We start from the raw sequence: 18,791 nt of genomic DNA, 5'->3' as shown, positions 1-18,791 counted from the left end.
AACATGTTTATCCCAATTGCTTTGGGACCTTTCCAGCCTATTAGTTGTACAATTTTGACTTTTTACCTTCTGTAAAGTTGTTAAAGTGCTAAATAGATTGACCTTTAGTGTCAGCAGTACAGACCGTTTTGGCTTCGTGGATTGCTAAAGGGCAGTTCTGCCTGGGGTGACAGTGAGCTTAGGACAGCAGCATGTTTAATAGGTGGAATGGAGCAGAGACATCTTTTACAATTTTAGAGACGTATAAGTATTTTAAAATAGTTTCCTTTTTAACATTTGTAGGGTAAAGCTTGGTAGAGTTTTCATTATCTGTGTCTAATGTCTTTTGTGGAAAAGACTGTTTTCTCGGTCCTCCGAGCTCTGTTCTTTGTTTAGAAAGTCATTTATGTCATCATCAGTGAAATAGATAATCGTTAGTATCTGACATGATTAGATTCAATGTTTTAGAGAAATACAAAGCATATTAATTTCTCACAAGATATAAATAAGTGACTTTAAGGGCGATTCAACCTTTCTTATATAGGATTAGGTTATCAGCCTTTTTGTGGGATGTAATTTTTTTTTACCTTCTCTTCTTGTCCTTTCCGACGCAGTTTGTAATACTAAAATCAGTGCCGTATTACCCACTAGGCATACAGTACTAGGCATGTGCCGAGGGAGCGCTCCCCGTAGGATGCGGTGGCCCGGTGCTGCAGCTCGCCAACTCCCCATGCAGCAGCCCCGGTGGTCACTGTCTGCCATACTCTCCCTCCCCATCGGTGCGGGATCCAACTTCCGCCCGACCAGCGGAGGGAGTTGTAGAGTCCCGGACCTCACCCAAGGTAAGGTGTTTGTGGGTGAGAGAGAGAGGGGTGTCTCTTACCGGCTCTGGAGCAGCCCTCCTCCTGCAGCGCCATGTTGTCATGATGATCCGACGTGAAATGACGCCGCAACATCACATGGTGATGCGTTGCCATGACAAAGTGACGTCACATGACAGCGCAACGTCATGACACCGTGATGCTGGGCTGCCTCGAGGAAAGGCCCCCAAACTCTTGGTGCCTGCGTGCCCCAGAGGGTCTTAATCTGCAACCGACTAAAATCTTATGCTTCATTTGTGTAAAATATTCGGTATCCAGGGGGCTAAAATAGCGCTCTCTCCAGAGCCCACTGCTACCATAGTAACCGCAGGCACTAAAGGTTAAGAAAATCATAATATTTAACACCACTATTTTAAACAAAGAGCAGGACAGGCTCAGGGGAAAGATGCTGACATTATATGAGTTAAACCCATATAGGCTCCTGGGAGTGGATTGCTGCTTTTATAGCAGATACAGACATACATACTTTTACAGCCCACTGGGGATTATGCTGACTCACATGTCAAGTATTACTGGAGCTGTAACGCAAACTGCGTAGAGATGTAGCAGCGCTGATCCTGCCGTGGGACGGTGTAGGTTCGAATCCCAGTGCCAGCTCCTTCTTGTCACCTTTTCTCACACCACAATTATTGTAATGTCGCTGGACAGGACCTCATTGCAGCTGTAAATTACTGTGCCTAACCATGTCCACACTGCCGTATTATATGCCAAAAACATCCTTTTGTTGTGTAATGTGTTTTACTATATAAAACTATTTAATAGGGTCGATATTTGGAAGACCAAGAAAAACTTTGGACCTAATTCTATATACCCCGAAGGGGACAATCTCACAGCACTACAATCAGTGGCTTCGGTGTATGCCGAAGTATATTTGACACATACAGTATAAACAAGAAAATCGGATGTAGTTTTGCGTTAAGATTACCCAATTGTAATTTATGATGAGCTTCTGATTTAAAGCATTTTACTCAGTTATTTGGTCCAGATCAGACAAGCTGATAAATATAAAACCATAAGTACGTAATACATATTTGTTACAATTAACACTGGCAAATATACTTGTATAACAGCTCTTTATTTCCATAGATGTATTAATATGTGAATGCTAGGACGGGGCCCCGAGTCCATCTCCCTTGTACATAAGAGAGACTAGAGTGATATGGGAGCCCCTGCTGCGGCCACAATGAAGTAAATCTGTGAACGGTGCTCTGGGTATATATTCAATACTTGAGGATAGAGAGAGAGAACCAAGATTAGCACTCAGGTTCACCCTCTGGTGATAAGTGAATGAATTAAAACATAAACTTTATTAATACCAACATATAAAATAATGGGTGTTAAAACAACGTGCTGCAGGTAGGTAGATCCATAGTACTGACAGCCGTATAGGTTCAGGATCACAGATAATTGTGTGTGTTTGGTAATTCCAGATCACACACACCTGACGAGACAACACAGAAATCCAAGTGTGGACCTGTGTATTAAAAGGGATACTATAGGGTGTGTTCAGGTAGATGTTCAAACTGCTGGTCACATTAGGGCAGAGTCTGCATATACCAAGGTGAAGTAGGGTGGAGTGACCAGTAATAACTGATAAATATATAAACAAATAAACTATATATACCAGTGAACTAAAGGTATGTTGATTGCTCCTCTGTATGATAATAGTGTGCCTTGCACGGTGCCGAAGTGACCTCAGGTAACCTATTGAGCTAGTTGTATGGTGTTTCATATACACATATATAGCATAAGTCAGAGGTCTGATACTGCGGTGTGTGTGATCTGGAATTACCAAACACACACAATTATCTGTGATCCTGAACCTATACGGCTGTCAGTACTATGGATCTACCTACCTGCAGCACGTTGTTTTAACACCCATTATTTTATATGTTGGTATTAATAAAGTTTATGTTTTAATTCATTCACTTATCACCAGAGGGTGAACCTGAGTGCTAATCTGGGTTCTCTCTCTCTATCCTCTAGCATAAGAGAGACTATTCAGCAGGCAAGGGACGACGTATCTTTTTGGATAACAATGCTTTATATATGAGGAATTCCATACCATGGCTCTCAGAATACTTATGACAATCGTATAGAGAGGATAGTAATATCCCTCGCAGTGCAATTATCCCACAGTGTCTCTTACACAGACCCGGTGGCCCAGATGCTAACTAATGAAACACTGTTGGTGCCAGCAGAGCATTGGAGCTCATGTGAAATGTAGGTGTGTTAAAAGGTGCAGGCCTGTTACTTTGCAAAGAATGGCAGTAGCTGTGTATGATGAGAAGGATACTGAAGTGTCATCGGGGCGATCCCCTGGATGTATTTCCGCTTGGTCTACTCCCAGCTTCAGAACCTCCAGTTTACAGTGGTCCCCTTTACTTGATGATATACTCTCCTGGATTGTTCCTGCTTCCTCCAGTAAGGGCTGTTCTGCCAGGTTAGAAGGCTCTGCCACTTCACTGTATCTCTTGCTGGTGCTCCTCGGGACAGGTCCTCTCTCTTTCTCTCTGCAGCTCTCCCTCTTGCTCACATGCCCCTCTCTACCTATATCGCTCCTAACCCTGGCTCCCGTGATGTCATCCTTCTTGGTATCCTATCATCTCAGTCTTTTCCTTGATTCATAGCCATTGGGTAGAGGGCATGTCCATCAATGTACTTATGTGTGTTCATAGGGGTGTTACACTTGTAATTCAAAATCTCTGTATGTTCTCAGAACTGAGGAAGGTCCCACTGGGGACTGAAACTCTGGGTAAGCATGTGTTTTACGGTTTAAATAAATACCGTTATATATTTTTCATTTATCTGATGCTGATTGTTTGATTACTGGGTTTTCATTTGTTATTTTATATTCCCCTGAGGAAGTCAGCTGACGCTGACGAAACGCGTAGGATGTTTCATGTCATCCCGCTGCATTAGATACGTGACTTGTTTTCTACGGATCGGGATCTCCTGCATACACAGCTGATCGAGTGAGTGTCTGAGCTGAGCCGTCCTATACTATCGCTTTGCTCTGTTGCTGCTGCCCTTGATGCTGTGGTCTGAGGACTCTTGCAGCTTCCAGCGGCGACTGCATAAGAAGGAGGCATTTTGGACTCTCGATCTGGACTTGGCATAGACTCTGGAGGTCCCCCCAGTTGATGGTTAACAACCATAGTGGCACCGGTATCAAAGAAACCTTTTGATGTTCTTTATATTCATTCATCTTGTAAGTGGACATTGTCTTCCTCTCTTTTGTTAATAAACCTATATTTGTGGTAATGCACTAGGGTTGTGCGCTGTTTCTCTCACCCTTTCTGATACACATACAGTTTCCAACATTCTAATCCTCACTGTTATTGTATATTATCTTATGTATATTGATGTAAAAAATGGTATAGTATATACTCATACTTATGTTTAAGTTGTGATGTGTATTCAGGGTATGTTTGCATAAGGGTACATTAATGAAAATAAAACGCTAAGTTAACCCTTTTAATATTGATATGACATAACCATGCAGGCAGTGAAGTAATGTGAGAAGACTCACTGGACAGTGGCTTATTCAACATTAAAAAAATACATATTAATTTCAACACAAACACAGGAGGGAGGTGAATTTTCATAAAAAGATCAACGTGTAACAGTGATTGATCTTTAGATCGGGGAGCCTTGAAACCAAATTATGAAAGACAACCTTCCATTTTTGGGTTTGTTCACACGGCACATGTTTCAGAAATGAAATGATTGGACAGTATGTCATTTATTTTAGCTTTATATCTGGTGTCTGTGTTTCATGTTATGTGTCTTTGGAGAGTAGTATGTAGAGCAGTAGATGGTCTGTGAGTGAATTATCACTGTTCTTCCCCATCAGGACAGCTTATGCTTCTCTCATGTTGTTCCACTATAGTATGGTAAAATAATTAGTCTTTCCTTTGAACACTTTGCAGCAAAAACAAATTAAAATCATAGCTCATATCTTTGTGTTGTAATTTTCCTTCTCTTTTTTATTCTTTCCTTCATCTTTTGAATATGTATGTTTTTTAAATGTATATTTAATCCTTAAAGCCTCATTTTTATTAAATTATAAATCCTCACTCAAGGTATTTTAACGTCCCCTAGTCATCATCATTGGTTAGGTCAACATGCACCACCTTATTTGGAGATCTGGAGAAGAAGCGGCTCAATGGGTGACACTGACTGTAAACAATGACACTGAGTTTGAAGCAGGGGAACCTGGTTCAATTCCCGGTGTCAGCTCCTTGTGACCTTGAGTCACTTTATCTCCCTGTGCCTCTGGAACCAAAATCATAGAGTGCAAGCTCACCTGGGCAGAGATGGTGTCTGTAAAAATGGCTATGTACTGTGCACTATACTGTAATTGTGAAGCGCGTTGTGTCCCATTGGGACTTCAAGAGACGTTGTACAAGAACAAATTGTCAAATTTGATGTAAGTTACATACTACTTATCTTCTTGAAGACTTGTTATTCAGTTTAAATACGTTAAGAGATGCTTGTATATACCATTGCATTATCCATTGCAAAGACAAAGAAATCACAGTAAAAGAGACAAAAAAACACCAGTTCTTTTCATAATATTTGTTTCATTGATAACATGTTTCAAGGACAATATGCTCATTGAAAAAAATATATTAAAAGAATATTGCTGCAAAGGGCCAAATCATACTAGGTGTAGATTTTAACACCATATTAAATACATTCAAAGATAAATTATCCCCTATGTCAGAGAGTCAATTTGCACAGAGCTCGGATGATCATATGAAACAATTAGAACAATTAAGGGTCTTTGGCCTCGTAAACTCTTGGAGGGAGCTAAACCCTAGGACCCCAGACTTTACATTTTATTAGCCCCCCCCCCCCAGACTTTACACCAGATTAGATTATATCTTCATTTGAGTTTCCCTAATCTCTCAAATACAGTCAGTAAACATTAAAGGAATCACTTGGTCTGATCATGCTCCTGTGGAAATAAAACTCAAAGATTTCGTAGCTCCCCCTCCATTCCGCTCATGGCGATTAAATGAATCGCTGATTAAAATCCCAGAAATTGCAGAAGCACTAGACCAAGAGATCACAGATTATTTCCTTAAGAGGCAGTCCTTTATAGGAGACAGGAACCAGTAGGAGAGGGGTCGGAGCAGAGGCGGGGCCTCCGCAGATGCCAAGGATAGGTTGCAGGAGACAAGGGCTCATAGCTAAACTTTCCACGCAGCTGGGGCTCGTTGCACGGCGTCATGCGCGTGCACCGCGCACAGCGGAGGTGCGGCGCGTCCGAGGGGGCGGAGCTATGCTCGGTGGCCGTGCATAGAAGGTGCGCGAGCGCTCTGTAATAGGAGCGGTGATGCGCGCATCAGCGGGGGCGTATCTTCGGCAGCTGCCGCTGCAGTACTATAGGTAGACGAGGAGGGAGCGTGCCGCAAAGGACGCGTTCCCCGATTCCTCACACAGACAGAGACAACCCATGCACAGGACTCATATGATCCGCACCAAGTTGGGGTGTCTGACCTCAAACCCAACACTAATTGCTAAAGAATTCCATGAGTATTGTAGTACTTTGTATGATGGCAAAAAAAAAAGTGATTAAAAAACAAAATTACAAAGAGCTAGAGAGCCATTTGACCGAATCGGGCCTTCCCACGCTGTCCAGGGTAGAACTAGGGAACCTGAAAAAATCAATCACTCCTGAGGACACAGCGGAGGTGATTAAATCCTAAAATCAAATAAAGCTCCAGGCCCAGACAGGTTCTCAAACTCATCAAAAATGTGCTCACCTCCTCATACCTCACATGGTAAACCTTTTCAACTCTTTACTACATGTGGCAGAGTTTCTTAGCAACATGCTACAAGCCCATATTTGCCTCATCCTTGAACCAGGTGTATGGATCGGCATTAGGTCCCGCCCTCGTGACGACACGGGCGACGCACTGCAGGCCAGGGGGGCTACCCACAGGCGCCCTGATGCAAGACACAGGAGTACCTCCAGGTTCGGGTTTAGGCCCTGCCCCCGCGTGGACATGAGTGACGCACCATGCCGTGTCACGAGGAGCACACAAGGGGTTAATCCCCACTGATCTCGGATCACCTGCACCTGCGACCTAACTCCAGCCCCGTCTACCATTGGGCGGCTGGTTCCTAGTGGGCAGTACTCCCTATACCTGCCTGCAGCTCATTGGTCTAACCTCCTTTATATGCTCAGCCAGCCCTCTGGCAAATTGGCTGAGCATAAGACTTCATTGCATACGAAGTGCTTACTGTAATTCCTGCCTCCGTGTCTTGTATCTTGTATCTGCAGTTCTTCTTTCGTTCTTTGTCTGACCTTGGCTTGTACCTGGACCCCGACATCTCCGGCTCCTGACCACGGCAAGTACTTACGACGATCCACTCCTTTCCAACCCCTGACCACGGGAACAAACAAGCAATGGGGGATCATGGGATTAGAAAGACATATACAATAATAATGGTGATGAATATTGACAGTAGTTCCAAAGGTGGGGGGCGGGTTGTAAATATAATAATACTTACACGGCCATGTGTAAGCAACCACAATTAGTGATCACCTCCTTGAGGGCGAGCTGTGCCTCTCCCAGCTAGATATAGCTGTATGTTGATAGGGTTAGGGGAAATGATATATAATCTATAAGGCTATACTCACACGGCCCTGTGTGAGTTGGTGTAGAAATTGGTTACTTTGGGGTTAAATTTAACCCATCCACATCTATTCGTCACGTAATGGGGGTTTTCTTCAGTATCCAGGGCAGCACGAATATCAGTGCTAACTCCCAGGGCTCTGGATTAACCCTTTTCTGGGGTTGAAGCTGAAGGGATCCTACTGTTTGCTCCAAGTATTTGTAAGAGAGCTATTGTCGAATTGACCGCTTTACTGTAAGCACACTTTTGTTTCTAATCTGAGGTAAGCGCCTGTTTTTTTGCACACAACCCCTGACCACGACAAGTACCGTAGACAATCCCCACGTTTCCGATCCCGACATGGCTAACGACGACCAACCTGCACTCCGGACGCGCTCTCGCGGCAGGAGGTCGGTTTATTCAATGCCCCCTCGGCCTCGCGATCACGTCCTGTTTGTGGAGAGCCCTCTGTTACACTAGGTTAAGATCCTGCATGTTGCCCCAGCTGTAGATCAATGCAGAGTTTGTAGCTCTCACAGGCATCTCTGTAGACTTTATCTTTTTCTTCTTTACTTTGGTAGGTTCTGAAACATCAGCAGTAATGTGCACACATTCTTTCTCATCAGTGATACTGGATGTGCCCTTGCCAAGTAAAACTTCTGTATCTTCCTTGTGACCACAGCACATTGCTTACTGCTGCAGTTCCTTGGCACGTTGAAAATATTCCTCTGGCTCCATCCGAATAAGGCCTGAAGGGACGCTGCTCCGTGTGGCTGGGCTCTTTACACCAGGAACACATTTTCTTCCCCATTCTTGTCTTTATTTGACTTCAGCTGGGCGGCAATTTTAAATTCCCAGGGTTTTTCTTTTCTTCACACATGTGGTAGGGTAGACTGTAGTCCCAGTATCAGTACCTTTTTTGGGTCACCGTCTGTCGCTGTCTTCCCACTCAAACTGTGGTATTGTGGCTTTCTCCAGTGCAGTGTAGTTTTCCTGCCTGGATGTGTAGATCTTTAATTCTCGTCACTTCTGCATGTGATTCTTTGTTTTGTTGCTCAGGCTGTTTGCAGGAACGGTATGCAGGCAAAAGCACAAAAAAATCACAGGCAATCTCCGGGCCCCTTTTAAATTCAAGGGCCACCTCTCATCCCACTTCTGACACCATATGTAAGAGACGTGTGCAGAGGTACATTTAATGGAGACCGATTATGGTGAAATTAAATCCCGGCTTTATTGCGCCTGTTCCTATAACAAGGCAAAACATTCAAAATAAACAAAATAAAGGCCTACTCCCCTTTGGAGAATATCTAAACCTTTACTCCAGCCCTCTGTAACTGAGTGGATAGCTAGGCTGATTACCACCCCAAACATATATATATATATAGTCAGATAAGGCAGTTGGCACTCCAATAGGTGCTTGTAAGCCACAGGTGCACGTCCCATATAGAGAATGTAGTTATGCGTTACCGGTCCAAGGATTGGTAAACAAGAGACAGCACTCAATGTTGAAAATCAAAGTGTATTAGTGATAGCAAAAATACATCCAGAAACCCAGCCTACTCCGCTTTGGAGAATATCTAAACCTTTACTCCAGCCCTCTGTAACTGGGTGGATAGCTAGGCTGATTACCACCCCAAACACACACACATATATATATATATTAAACACACAAACCCAGCAAGCTCAAACGCTCACACCCTCCTAATATTGACTATATGTAATGCCACATAGAGTGCAACTGGGCTGTGGCACAAGAATATAGGAAAACACAGGGGGTGCCCAGTGCTACATCCAAATGACAAAACATACATGGTAATAATTACAAGAAATGATGCTTCAATACTAATAACATTGCTAATGCTAATAATAAAAAATGGTTTTTTAGTTAGAAATTTTGGCCAAAACATCATAAGCTTGCACACCAAACGTCAAGGTAAACCATAATAAGTGCAAGTACTACACTGCATTTGTTCCCAATACCTCTGTATGAGGGGGAAGAACCATAATAGATTCATTACCTGCAGCAAGATGAGACAATCCACCATTAAAAAGGGGGAGTTGACGTGAGCTCTGGGGGAGGTGTGTGTTTAATTAATTAATTTCTGACTGGTATCAGTTGTATGGAGGTTGTGGCACCTCCCCCAGAGCTCACGTCAACTCCCCCTTTTTAATGGTGGATTGTCTCATCTTGCTGCAGGTAATGAATCTATTATGGTTCTTCCCCCTCATACAGAGGTATTGGGAACAAATGCAGTGTAGTGTAGGACTTGCACTTATTATGGTTTACCTTGACGTTTGGTGTGCAAGCTTATGATGTTTTGGCCAAAATTTCTAACTAAAAAACCATTTTTTATTATTAGCATTAGCAATGTTATTAGTATTGAAGCATCATTTCTTGTAATTATTACCATGTATGTTTTGTCATTTGGATGTAGCACTGGGCACCCCCTGTGTTTTCCTATATATATATATATATATATATATATATATATATATATATATATATATATATATATATATATATATATATATATAGTGTTCGACAAACCTATACATTTGCTCGCCCCGGGCGAGTGGATTTAACCCCCGGGCGAGTAAATATTGGCCCAAGCAGCACACGTTTGGTACTAGGTGGCGAGTAGATTTTTTTGTGTGGCGAGTAGATTTTTTGGTGATTTGTCAACCACTGTGTGTGTGTATATGTATATGTATGTGTGTGTGTATATGTATATATTATATATAATCACAGTCCAACAATAAAGTCTCTTATCTGTTTCTGTTGTTGTTGTAGGGGAAGGCCTCTCTGTTCTCCTGGGTCAGCAACCTTGGTTGCTCTGGCACTCTCTGTGTCCAGCTATGTATAGAGGTCTTGTCCCCTTATCTTGCTGTCAGCATACAGTTCTTCTGTGTGCATCAAGACATCATCTTTTCCTCAGGTCAGCCCAGTTGTCGGCTAAGGAAATCTCTGGTATGTCCTCCTTCTCTTTATGTTAGCCCAAATGTGAGCTAATGAATCTCTCTCCTGTGTCTCACATGAGGCTTTTTACAGAGCTCTCATTAGACCAGTTGGAGACTAGTTAATTGAGTGGCTGCAATTAACTATTTCTCTGCTGGATTCTTAGAGCTCTGAGGCTGCTTATTTAAACAACGATAAGTCCCTGTTATACTCCCTAAGAGCAAAAATTTTCGCTACCTACAGATAAAAGGCTACGTGCAGCGAATTTCCCTCCATCTGCCTTTAACCATCTTTGAGACTCTATGCCTCAAAGCCCCAACTCAAAAAGGTATCATTTCGACTCTCTATTCCTCAACATTCCGCACTACTCAGGGGTAATATCTAACCTTTATATCACAATGAGAGGCAGAGAGGCTTAATCAAGTCCTAGATCCGGAGGCCTGTTGTGATATTTTCAAGGCAGACACCATAAATTCCATTTGTATACAAATTAAAGAACATTTCTATAAAGTACTATACAGATGGTAATTAACTCTGGTACGTCTGTCGAGAATGTTTCTGAGGATTTCCCCCCTCTGTCCCACAGGATGCTGCCAGCAGGCCACATTCATCCACATGTGGTGGTCATGTCCTAGGGTAGCAGAGCTTTGGAAAAAAACACATACATCCTTGGGGTTCTGGGCTTTTCTTTCCCCTTGGATGTCTGGTCATGTCTCCTAAACAGACCTTTGTATGGCATTGACAAACATTCAAATAAAGTACTAGCCCACATGACTGCAGCGAGATGTTCCATAGCCACCCATTGGATGAGTCCAAACATCCCATCCCTTATACAAATCAAAGAAAGAATATGGTACTCTCTTAAAATGGAGAAACAAACAGGCATCCTCAGGGACTCATGCTCAAAACTCCAGAAGGTGTGGCAGCCCTGGCTGATTTACGAAAGCCTTCAATCAAATGGCCGCCTATCCCCCCAACCAAACAAATATTCTCCTCTAGGACCTCCAAAGATACCATCGGATGTATCCCTGCTGTCATGAAGAAGTAGAGATTGTAGACCTTAACTTGGCAATATAAAAGGCCAAAAGCGTAAAAAGGATTCATTGCTTAACCTGTATGTATTTCTTATACAATTACCTGGTTTAAATGTGTAATTGGTGTTCTATCAAAGTTGAAGATGTAAACAAAATATTTTGTATGTATATTAGTTGAGAATACTGCTGTACCCCCTCCCCCCCTTTTTACCCTTCTGGGCCACTCCCCCTCTCAACATTTTGAGAAAATCAATAACAATTCTAAGTATAAAACCCCAAAAAATTGAAAATTGCTTTAATAATATGCAGGTACAACTCTTGTCATAAAATATTATTTGTGCACATGACAGTGTAAATAATCACTTGAATAAATGAGTCATACAGTATACAGTACTTATTGAAGAGCAATAATCAGACATTTTTTAACTAAACAACTAAATATGTTTGAAATTCTCCTTTTTGAGGAGTGAAAGCCACTTACTCTCAATTCTCCTCACTGGATCTATACTAAAATGCTGAAAAAGCTGTTGCTATTTAGAGCGAAAATACAGTATATTAGAACAATCAATCCATACTCACTGCAACTAATCAATAGTTCATTGGGTGAGTTCCTTCATAGAAATGCAATGAGGTAATCAACTCCAGTCAGTCCATACAAATGAAATAGCAAAGTGCCTAATTTTAGTATGGCATGTCAACAGAAACACCAACTGTTTAACCCTTAGCATGACCTTTACCTCCTAGGTCAAAAACATGAGACAAAAATAGTTGCTTAAATACATTTTGTTTATGAAATAACAATAAAATGTATTCACAATTTCTTAAATATTATTGCACACACGTCTGAAACAAGACATCTGCATTGATTGTATAGGACAGGGGTGAGCAAACTTTTTATGCCGAGCCCCCTTTTCATCCATGAAATTTCTCGGGTCCCCCTGATGTAATCAAAATCACATAAAAAAACAAAAAACCTTTATTAAACAGTATACAATGTAAATACAAATATGTCTAAACACTTATTTCAACAGCTCGCGCTTGCAAATTTAGGCTGCGTCCATGCTGCCGCTGAGAGCGGTGACATCACCAACTCTCCAAGCATGAGCACAGGGTGTCCTGCATAATTTTGCAAGCACAAGTGGGGGTGGGGGGGGGGGGAGGGCATGGACTGCTGCTGAGCGTGCTTCAAAGTAAATTTTGTTTGTCTCCCCAAGCGCCAAGCTTGGGAGAGCATACGCCCCCCAGTTTGTGCACTGCTGCATTCAATCACAACACCCATACACACACAATCACAACACAGACACAGCACACATACTCAATCACAACACTCACACCCAGACACAACACACAATCAATCATTACAACACAGACAACACACACTCATTCACAACACACACACACAACACACTCAATTACAACACATACAAACACAATCACAACCAACACAGACACAACACACACACACTCAATCACAACACACACTCAATCACAACCAACACAGACACAACACACACACACTCAATCACAACACACACTAAATCACAACAAACACAGACACAACACACACACCAGACACATATCACAACACACGCAACACACACTCAATTGAGAGAGAATTGATAATCTAACAATTTGGTATGTGTCTGTATGCTGACTCCAATCAATTGAGAGAGAATTAATAATCTAATTAACTATTTGGTGTCTGATTTGATTAGGCAAACCCCTCCCTTAAGTGTTAGTCAAATGCATGTGATTGGGTACTTAAGTCAGTGTCACTTGGCTGTGAGCCATATGGATGTGTAACATCAAAAGAGTCACATCTTAAGCGTCATATCTAAAGTGTATACAAGAGTTAATTTTGGAGTTGAAATTGGAGGTGAAGATTGGAGGAAAATCGGGACTCTGTATTACAACTTTGCCACTGTGAGACATTCTCTTTAAACATCTGTGATTATTTGTTCATTTTTATCCTCCATTACCTGTGAAGTTTCTCCTCCTGCAAATTACTATGCCCTCCCAACTGCTTTTTCTGTTTACTGTTTCCTCACTCCTTTGTGAATGTCTCTGTTCTCTCCAACTTCCCCACTCCCCACTGCACCATTATTTATACACCCCTCTCCCAACAACTTCTATACCCCTCAATAAAAAACACCCACAGAAATCCTCTATTCACACCCTCTATCTACTCCTTCCCACTGCTGGGGATCTCCCCATAGCCTGAAGTCAGACATATACACCTGATCTCACTCCTGCGTCCCTGCTATCTCTTCCCCTGTAAATGGTGTTAACCTTTTTATTTAATACTGACCAGCCTTAAATCTCACCCCACAAATCAAGTATCCCAATAGCCTGCACTCATGGCTATTGTCCCACATTCCTACCACACATTGTGACCAAGCACTGCCATCTACAGCACTTACTCCCTCACCTACAGTCTCTGTAAGTTTCCCATTAAACCTCTTAGATTGTAAGCTCTTTGGGGCAGGGATTTCCTTTCCTATTGTCTGATTTTGCTGCACTTATTGTATCATTATAATTCCCTGTACTGTATTCTTTGTGAAGCGCTGAGAACACTTTTGGCGCTATATAAATAAATGTGACAAAGTGATAGTGTGAAACAGGCGCTGAAACAGTACTAGTGATCACCAATCTATAAGTGAATAATAAAAACTTATAATAATCCTTTATGCTCCCCCTGGGTTGTGAGAAGCTATATAAATAAAGACATACAATACAATACAATCACAACACACACACACAATCACAACCAACACATACACAACACACCACACACAAACACAATCAACACACACAACACACACACTCAATCACAACACACACTCAATCACAACCAACACAGACACACCACACACATATCCCAACACAGACACAATCACACACTCAATCACAACACACACACACCACACACTCATATCACAACACACACCACACACACACTCAATCACAATCAACACAGACACAACACACACATCACAAAACACACACACACACAATCACAACCAACACACACTCAATCACACCACACACACAATCACAACACACAAACACAATCACAACCAACACAGACACACACTCAATCACAACACACACACACACACACACACACACACACACCACACACATATCACAACATAGACACAATCACACACTCAATCACACCACACACAATCACACCACACACACACCACAACACCACAACACACACAACACACACAACACACTAAATTACAACCAACAAAGACACAACACACACACTCATATCACAACACACTCCCCCCCCCCGTTAAAGTACTACTACTGTACTGCTTGCTCCGGTCCCCCATGCTGCTGTAAACTGGAGCGAGTAAACAGACAGGAAGCGAAGGAGGGCTTGTGTCTGTGTGCAGAGAGAAGCCCCGCCCCCTCTTCAAGCACAGGGAGCAGCAGCACGGAGCTTCAGCTGCTTGCTCGCCCGTGCACTGCTCAGCCCGCCCCCAGGTTTCGCTGCACAGCCTGCGCCCCCCCCCCCCCTAAATAATATGACGCCAACCAGTTTGTGCACCGCTGGTATAGGATACACAGATTAAATCATCAATTGCACTGTTCAAAAACGAGCCTCATGACTGAGGAGCATCGTGCTTCATCTTTATATTTTATTTCAGGTGTCTGGACGCACACAGTTTCTGGGAAACCCCTTCCTCGGATGGAATGTTCACAGCCCATTGTATTGGATGCAAAATACTCTCTTTGATTCTATACATTTTTCACTTTAGAGCATGGATACATTTCTATAATAAGTACTTGTTAAGTTTGATGCCCTTGATGTACTGTATTACAACTCTTTGTAAAGCATGCCTTATATTGTTGGAGCTATAAATAATAAAATACACACCTATATACATACATACAACGAAACAACAAAAATGAATACATCGCTATGTAACCCTCCCTGACCCGGCTTCTAGGGAGATTACGTCAGTGTGTGTTGTATGCTACTCTGCATGGCTTACCTTGACTCAGGGGCTGGATTCAGGTGTCTGGAGGCAATGAGGTAGCAAGGTTATGGAATAATGGGCGCCAGGAACTTTTGTCATACAACTGTAATTTATTTGTTAACAAACACACAAAACCCCAGCAAGCTCTTTTTGGGAACCCCTGAGCCCCCACAAAATATATATGTATATAAGTGTCAAAAAGGAGAGCTATTGAACGTGGCAAATGTATACAACAGACGACAGAGATGCCCAATGCTACATCCAATATGACAAAAATACACAGTAAAATACTTATATATTCTCTTGAAAAAGGGTCATTTAGTTTAACCCTTTGCCAAAGCATTGTAAGCCTGTGAGCAATGACAAGACAGACCCAGTTCGCAAGTCCTAACACTGCCAGATAAAATACTAATATACCTCTATTAGGATTAAAATTCTCATTTACCTCTATTAGGAGGGAGAAAGACCAACATTGTATCTATATCCAGTAGAATGAAAGGACCTGCTGACTTGGGAAGTGGGGGGGGGGGGGGGGCGGGCTTAAAACCTGGGAAGGAGGAGCCACTAACCGCCAACAGCTGAGACAGCTGAAAATAGGTTAACAAACAACACACAGAACCCCAGCAAGCTCTTTTTGGGAACCCCTGAGCCCCCACAAAATATATATGTATATAAGTGTCAAAAAGGAGAGCTATTAAGCGTGACATATGTATACAACAGACGACAGAGAAGCCCAATGCTTCATCCAATATGACAAAAATGGGATGTGGGAAGGTTATTACCACTAGTGTCTCACACAACCCCCCCCCCCTCCCATCCCTCCCCTATATACCTTTTTTTGTTTTCTATTAGTATTGTTAAAGATATTAGTATTATTTGTTAAGTGTACTGTTGATTTGATTATGTTGGGGTTTTGTTGTACCTCCCCCCCCCCCCTCCCACCCTTTCCTTTTTTAAATTCTGTATCCACACCCTACCTTTATGTTATTAAAAAAAAAAAAACTGTTTGATACAAAAACAAAAAGTGGAATTTTTCAACAGAATTTGTATCTCTTCATGAGGTACACTGTTTTTTTATACACTCCATATTTCTTTACGTTCGACGACAGCTCTGAACCTGGTTATTCACTTGTTGTATGAGTGATAGTTCAGATTTTAAGTAAACACACTGTTGCGTTAAAGGTTCTGTATAGAGATGGGCATACTTTATGGGGGAATTTGGATCCGCAGCGGGTCGGCCGGTACCTTTGGATTTCAGCGGATCAATGTCAAAAAGGGCGATTCGTGGTTTGCGGATTTAAAAAAATATTATTACCAGTACACCGCCGATTCCGAAAAGTCAAAACTCTGTGCCCAGGACATACTTGTAAACGAGAGGTAACTCTCAATGTGTTACTTCCTGGCAAAACATTTTATAAATAAAAATTAAATAAAAAACCTGTGGACGGATTTGTAGAATCCAATCCGCGGATTCAGCAACTTGTTGGTGGATTCATAAGAATCCGCCAACGGATTGCTGAATCCCTGAATTGGATTCTACAAATCCGTCCCCGGATTGTATCCAATGGCAGATTTTGATGTATCCGTACGGATTTTACATCCCGAAACGGATTTTGGGGGTAACATCAGCTAAAATCTGGGAAACGGTTTGCGGTGGATTCGCCCAACTCTAGTTCTGTATAGCTGTTGCTGCTCTACTTAGCGACAGGCTGGGAAATTGGTTCTTACCAGGACTTCCTGGTTAAGCGTCAAGGGTCTGGAGCAGTCTGGAGGAGACCAGGACACAGAGTAGGACAGCTAGACAGCTACCAAGGATCACCATGCTAGGGACTGTTACCATGGGAAATAAAGTTAACTCTCAAGCCTACACCTCTCTGGTGTCTGGTGCCTGCTCCAGTCTGGAGAATACATAGACATCAAAAAAGAAGATTGATGAAATTTAGAAATCTCTAATTTATTTTGTACATTGAGCTCATCTTCTTTCCACTCTGACATCCATTGGATGCCATCCATCGGTCACTGTGGTGCCACACTCTGTGTGTTTCTTACCTTTTCCAATCAAAACAGCTGCACAGCAGGAGATAAAGTCCACTGCCTCTTTTAAAGCATTGTCTTTGCAGTGAATGTTGCTTGGTGGTTCTTGGAAGAGGCAACTACAGTAGCTCTCATTTACACTGTTGAATACGTGGTGAAGACATTTTCCCCTTAATCAGGAACATTTCAACTCTCGATACACTGAGCTTAAATCTTCCTGAGCCAGAAAGCTTCACACCATGTTGAATATCCTTTATATTCCTAATGTGTTTACTGTAATTGTCTCTTCTACATTACTGTAAAGTGTAAATCATGGTCAAAATCAAAACATGGAAGGAAATTAGAACATTTTCAAAAAAATTCTCTAATAGCTTCAGGATTTATAAAAGGAATTTTGGAAGCTGAAAACGGACCCATTCTATGTGCTATGTTTGTCCTGGAACTGCTCTGCATGTTTGGTTTCTCTGTTCTAAGGCAGCCATTGCTCCTCAGTGTAGTTGCAACAATGTTGCTACCCTTTGTGGCTTCCCAGCCAGTTGCCTTGGCAACCTCCCTCTGCTCAAACCTGAGTTGGTTTAGCCTTCTCCCCCTGCCTTCTCTGTTATTAGTGTAGCCCCTTTTCCCCATCACTAAAGGAACTACTAGTACTGCTGTTACCTGTTTGGCTACCAGAAGGCCTGAGCCTCTGCCACTGGGAGCCTGGGTTGATATTTCGTTCGCCTCAGTGCAACGCCTTCACCTGAGAGGGATCCCAACATGGTGGAATAAGCCCCTCACAGGAACAATACCAATAATAATCACACACAGGATAATCAACCTGTACCCCACATTATATTGCCCGCACACACAACCCCAATACACCAAATGAGTGTCCCCAATGTACATAGTGTGCTTGGCACAAATATCCCTGATATCCTTTCCCCAATGTCAGGGCCCACCCAAAAGTGTATGGAATAGCGCTATCCCGTGAACCGTTGGTGCACTTGGTGTGGTACCTGCCCAGGCTCTCCAGCCCCCGGTTACTGCCGAACAACAAACATGGATCTGCTGATCCAGTGATGTCGTCGTCCACGAAGGCATCCACCTCTGTGTGGGGTGATCTCCGGTTGTAGGGTCTCACCTTTAAGAGTCTCTATATGAAGGTGGTCTGGTCCCAGACCACAGGCCATAATCACTGCGTTGCGTCTCAACGGTGCTATACGCTAACTATAGGCAACTCTTGGGGAAATGTCCCTAGCTATGGGCTTCCCTGTAGCAGCCACAATCTGATGTGAGTCGGGAC

This window comes from Ascaphus truei, chromosome 8 (genome assembly GCF_040206685.1).
Source record: "Ascaphus truei isolate aAscTru1 chromosome 8, aAscTru1.hap1, whole genome shotgun sequence".
Taxonomy (NCBI): domain Eukaryota; kingdom Metazoa; phylum Chordata; class Amphibia; order Anura; family Ascaphidae; genus Ascaphus; species Ascaphus truei.
The sequence above is the reverse complement of the archived record's forward strand: the minus strand, read 5'-3'. Positions refer to the sequence as shown.